Here is a 6343-nt window from a genome sequence, read left to right on the forward strand (position 1 = left end):
AACTGGCTAAAACTCAAGCCAAGATCTTTAAAAGTCATTTACTGGATGCTCTAGTCAAAAATGGCCCGGCATCCACCTTCTCAAGCTGTCCAACCTGAGTAGATAGCTCTTCAAGTCAACAAAAAGAAAGCCAAGATCTTCCTCAAGGAAACCTGATAATAACACTCTAAAAATTTCACTGACACCCACAAAGGATCTGCCTTCAGTCAATAAAGGTTTCTTACATAGGAAATACAAGTTTGTAAAAGATTCAGGTAGCTGATTAACCAGACTGTTTTGTTATAGAGTCTTTTGTCATTGGGAGATGTATGGAAAAGAGAATGACATTTACTCTAGACTTTCATGGCACCTCTTTCTGATGTTAATTATTTAGCAGAGACAAAGTTCTAATTATGTCACTCCCAGTTCATGATAAAAAACAAAATCAAGTATGCCAACATTTTTCTTGAAGAATTACTGCTATCTTTCATGTTTCCATCATTAACAATTGTCAGATTTTTTTAAGGTTTATTTGTTTATTCCAAAGAGAGAGAGAGAGAGAGAATGGGAGGAGAGGCAGAGGGAGAAGGAGAGAGAGTCTAAAGCAGATACCACACAGAGCATAGAGCCTGATGCAGGGTTTGATCCCACAACCCTGAGATCATGAACTGAACATTGTGTGAGCCACCCAGGCACCCTAATCATTAGATGCTTTTTTAAAATCAGTAAAGTACACGAATTTGATCATATCTTTCTTTTTCTCTTTTATTGAAATATAATAATGTAGTGTTATGTTAGCTTAAGTTGTACAATATAGTGATTCAACAATTCTGTACATTTCTCAGTGCTCATCATGGCAAGTGTCTTCTTAATCCCCTTCACCTACTTCACCCATCCCCCCACTCTACCCCCATTCTGGTAACCATCAGTTTGGTCTCCATAGTTAAGGTCTGTTTCTTGGTTTGTCTCTCTCTTTTTTTCTCCATTTGCTCACTTGTTTTGTTTCTTAAATTCTACATACGAGTGAAATCTTATGATATTTGCCCTTCTCTGACTAAATGATTTCACTTTAGCATAATACCTTCTGGGTCCATTCGTGTTGTTACTAATTGATCTTATTCTTGGTCACGGCTGATATTAATTTAATAAGATACATGCACCCCTGTGTTTATTGCAGCTTTATTTACAATAGCCAAGATATGGAAGCAGCCCAAGTGTCCACAAACAGATGAATGGACAAAGAAGTGATATATATTCATCATCTTCTTTCTTTTAACCTCCCAACGCCACTAGTAGACAAAGCCTTCCGTGACAAACTAAAATTAAATGTCAGGATTTCTCCTAGTTGCCTATTTCCTTACTCCCACCTTCTGAAACCTCACTTAATCATCTCTTGACACACACACCCACTTGATTCTCAAATGTATTTTTTATACCCACGCCCTATACTAAGTAACACAGTGCCAACTATCAAGCTATTCTATGCAGCAAGTTGACCCCTCTGTACTCCTCTTTGTGATGCAAAGTTGGGACTTGAGCAAAAATGATTTTGCCTGTCAGCTGCTTCCTGTAAATACATCCTGTGGGAAGTTCCTCAGTCAGTCTGCCAGGCTGCAAAGGAGAGAAGACATTCGCCATCTGGCTTCCCTTTGTCCTTTGATGCTTCTACAGCAAGGTCTCACCCTGCCGGTAGCAGCTTACTCCACTTTGCACACCTGCAAGACCAGCATTTCACACTAACAGCAGCCCAGCAGCACTCTCCTGGGACCCTCCTCCAAATACCCACATTCTCATAAAGCCAACTACCTGTTTGAGAAGTCATTCCCCCCATAAAACTTTTGTGTTGTCTCTCTCTTTTCCGAAACCCAACCTCTAATTCCCCACAATCTTTATGTTAAATTCCTTCAGTTGAAACAATTGGTCCAGTTTCTGTCACATGGCTATGTTCTGACAGATACACCTGTTTATTATTTAGATGCTGATATCACTGCTCTAGATTACCAAAAGGTATGACTGGTACCTAACAACTCCTTAATTAGAATATACAGCAGTTTAGGGAGCAGGAAGATGCTTAACAAAAGTGAGTTCACAGTCCTAGAGATATTCTTGTCCTCCAGGAATCAATGCTAATAATTCCTAAAATGAGGCTTATGTGTCCATTAAAGTAATTCTCAATACAACTAAACAACAAATCATTAAGTGGAAAACAGATACCTTTTGCCCATTCATGGTTACAGAATGAACTTTTCTATCCTGGGAGATTGTGTTCCAGAGACTCACTCCAAACGAAGTCCCCTAATTTCCTGAGCATGTTGCCCACTAGAAGGGAAACTGAAATTGAGCCTTTAACCCATGACCTTATTTCTGACTCCCTCAAAGAAAATGAGAAACAGATGAAAATAGACCTTATTGCATTCTGGGCAGCACTCTGAATGCAATAGCAGTCCTTTTAAATCTCAAAGTATCAAACTGATACAGATACAATCATTACTTGCATTTTTGCACAAAAAGGAAAGTGGAGTGACTTGTGCATGGTAACAAGGCAAGTGAAGTTCTTGGGGCCCTGCATGCTTGCTGACCAATCATCCACCCCCAGTCAGGTGTCCAACAATCCAATCCAGTATAGACACAAGCTGTGGAGTTACCACAGAGCCCACAGGTGGAAGGGTCTTAGTCCCATGGGACCACAAGTCCCAGGGTCCACCTATAATTTGGAATGATTAAACTATAGATTCTGAGTTTCCCACAGCCCATCCTTCAAGTTCAATGAATTGTGGAACTCACTGAAAAGTGCCAGGCTTGTAAGGACCATTTTATTATAAAGGATACAACTCGGAAGCAGCTGAGTGGGAAAGATGCACAGGGCAAGGTCAACTTTGGGGTGGGGGACCCAGAGCTTCCCTGCCCTGTCCCTTCCCAGCTCATCAGTGTGTAGAGCTCTGCCAAACCTTGGTGCCCAGAGTTTGTACAGGGGATTTATTACACAGGCAAGGTTGATTAACTCATTGACAATGTGACTGGCCCAGTCTCCGGCCCCTGTCCCCTTCTCAGAGGTGGGAGGAATGGAGCTGAAAGTCCTAAACCCATGCTTGGTCTTTCTGGCAGGGCCAGCCCCTCCCTGGAAACTGTGAAAAACCCACCATAAGTTACATTAGCATAAGTCCAGGTCTGACTAAAACAGGCTTTTTATGAACAACAAAAGATACTCTTATCACTCAGGAAATCTGAAGAGTTGTTGACATTGTATGTCAAGCACTAGGGACAAAGATCAAATATATGCATTTTTTCTTAACCACAGACACTGACTCCAGAACTCTCAACTTATCCATCACAATACCTTGAAATAAAGAGAACCAGAAGGCATGAGAGGGAGCAAATCCATCCACAGGGGAAGTGAAGGACGTCCCTGTAGGACCCAAGCTGGAGTGTGAGAGCTACAGTTGCAGGGGGGACAGAGGAGAGAGACAGACCTCCATCCCTGCACATCCAAGCATGAGGCTCCCATAGTGGCACATCACCCATGCTCCTGCTGAGGAAAGGCTCAGCACCTCAGCTGAAGGGCTTGGAGTAAATCCCAGGAGCTCAAAGCTCTCCAAGAAATCAGTCCCTTTGAGACAGGAGCATCCCCTGTAGGCAGGGGTTCATAGCGGTCTCTGGTTCCATTCCAGCAATCCAGAAGACTGGAGGGCCTTGGTTTCTTCCATCCTGATCCTCAGCTCCCAGTGGGCACAGACTGAAAGGAAGTCTGTAATCCACATATTCTCCAGAGGTCCTGGCTGGCCTGCAGTCTCCAGTGCTCCCCTCAAACTCAGCTTGCTTACCCTTTGTGGCTGCTTCGTTGCTCCAATTAAAGGTGAATGAGGTTTTCAGAGAGGGAGGCTGAGGATACACAGTGGGGCTTCCACCTTCCAGGACTCCCCCCAAGCTCTGTATACCAGACTTGAGAGGCACCACCCTCTCCAGTCTCCAGATTACAATGTTTAATTAAGCAGCATTTCTTAGAAAGAAAGAAAGAAGAAAGAAAGAAAGAAAGAAAGAAAGAAAGAAAGAAGAAGAGGAAGAAGGAAGAAGAAAGAGAGAGAGAGAGAAAGAAAGAAAGAAAGAAAAGTAAAGGTACAAACCACTCTGTGCTGTTCCCAGTTCTTACCAGAGTCCTTCACTTGCTGGAAATATGTCATGAACATAGTGTAAGCTGCAAACATTTTCTGGGAGATACCAGGGACTCAAAGAGGCCCATGGTGGGAGGAGGAGGAGCCAGCCCTGTTCAGAAAGGCAAGGTGGCATTCCTCCAGCACCAAGCTGAGAAGCGGTGTTTTAAACATGAGCTTTATGTGGAAGGACAATGGAGAAAGCTACCACCACCGCTGCTTGTATTAGAGCAAGAGGACAGAGATCCCGGCCACGTGGGACCCGCTCTCAGAACAGGCACTGGATGTGTCCATGGCCTGCTGCAGTCTGGGAAACCACCCCATGTCTGAGCAGAACACTCCCCTAACTTAATGCAAACCCCTGGTCTCCTTCATCTCTACCTGCTCGTCCTACACTGATGACAATTCTACTTTCAGTCACCCAGGAAATCGGTCACCTTCTCTTTGGTTTCACTGGTCTATTTGCACCAATATCACCAGGGCATTTTTTTTCCTGGTTTTCTTAAGACAGAATTAGCATATAGCATTCATTGTATAATTTTAGGTATACCACATCACATAATCATTTGACATATGTATATATTTCAAAATGATTACAATAAGATTAGTTAACATTCCAGCACCACACAGAGTTAGTTTTTTTTTTTTTTCCTTGGGATGAACACTTTTAACTCTACTCTTCTCAGGACTTTCAAATATGCAGTCCAGTCTTGGGAACTATAGTCACCATCTTGAACATTACGACCCCACTGCTTACGATCTACCACTGGAGGCTTGAACCTGTGATCATGAGGTTTTAGAGGCTGTGGCATTATGGCAGTTATAATATCTGGTAAGGAAAATCTCCTAGGCTCCTTATTCTCCTTTAAAATAGTGTCTACCACATATTGCATGGATCACTGGGTATGCTGCATAAATAATGAATCTTGGAACACTGAAAAATTAAATTAAATTAAATTTTTAAAAAAGTATGTCTATCTAAATTATACAAACAGTATATATACAAACAGTAAATATATATCTCATATATATATGAGAACATCAGGCTGTGCACCATATGTATACACAATGTTTATCAATCAGTCCTCAATAAAGCTGTGGGGAGAGTGTCCCCACCTTCTTCTCCCACCATGCCATTTACCACCTTTGATTAGTTTTCTTTCCAATTGTTCTTAATGTTTGTTCCTCCCCACAGAATATTTCGTGATGGTAGAGACTTATTGTTTTGCCTTAGAGCAGTGCCCTGCATGTACAAATTCTTGTCACCTGAACAAATGAATGAAGAGTCTGGCCGGTCAGGTTCCAGTGGCTAAGATCAAAGACACATTGCTGACTAGGGCTCAGTTCACAGCTTCCTCATTTATGAAACATGCTGGTGATGACAGCTGCCTCACAGAATAATCCTGATTCATGCTGGCAATGATAGCCAACTACAGACTGAGCTTGATTCATGCTGGTGATGATAGTCACCTACAGGCTAATCCTGATTCATGGTGGTGATGATAGTCACCCACAGTCTAATCCTGATTCATGCTGGTGACAATAGTCACCTACAGGCTAATCCTGATTCATGCTGTTGATGTTAGTCACCTCACAGACTAATCCTGATTCATGCTGGTGATGACAGCCACCTTACAGACTAATCCTGATTCATGCTGGCAATGATAGCCACTTCACAGGCTAATCCTGATTCCTGCTGGTGATGATAGCCATCTCACAAGTTAATCCTGGTTCCTGTACTTAACACAGTACTTCCATGTTGTATATGAAACAAGAAGAAAAGGAAGTAAATATGAAACCCATGGAAACTGAAATGAGGAAAGAAGCCAGTTATTGAATACCTCTTATATTATTGTTCAAGACTGGAGATTTACAAACATCTTTAAAAAAAATCACCAAACAATATATATCTTTGCATCTCCTTTTTACATGTTGAGAGAGTATAAGAGAGTGTGATTTAGATGAGTCAAGATTGCTCAGCAAACAAGCAACTCACTGGGGACATGTCCACCACTCCCACTGAGCTGGTTTTCTCAAAGGAGGACAATGGGTCCTTTCCTCAGAATCACTTAAAGTTCCCATTTAAAATGTTGTCTCATGGGTGTGGTGTATAAAGAATGTATCTTGGAACTCTGATAAAAAATTAAATTAAATTAAGATGTTAAAAATAAATAAAATAAAATAAAATATAAAATAAAATAAAATAATAAAATAAA

The sequence above is a fragment of the Lutra lutra genome, chromosome 5 (assembly GCF_902655055.1).
Source record: "Lutra lutra chromosome 5, mLutLut1.2, whole genome shotgun sequence".
Taxonomy (NCBI): Eukaryota; Metazoa; Chordata; class Mammalia; order Carnivora; family Mustelidae; genus Lutra; species Lutra lutra.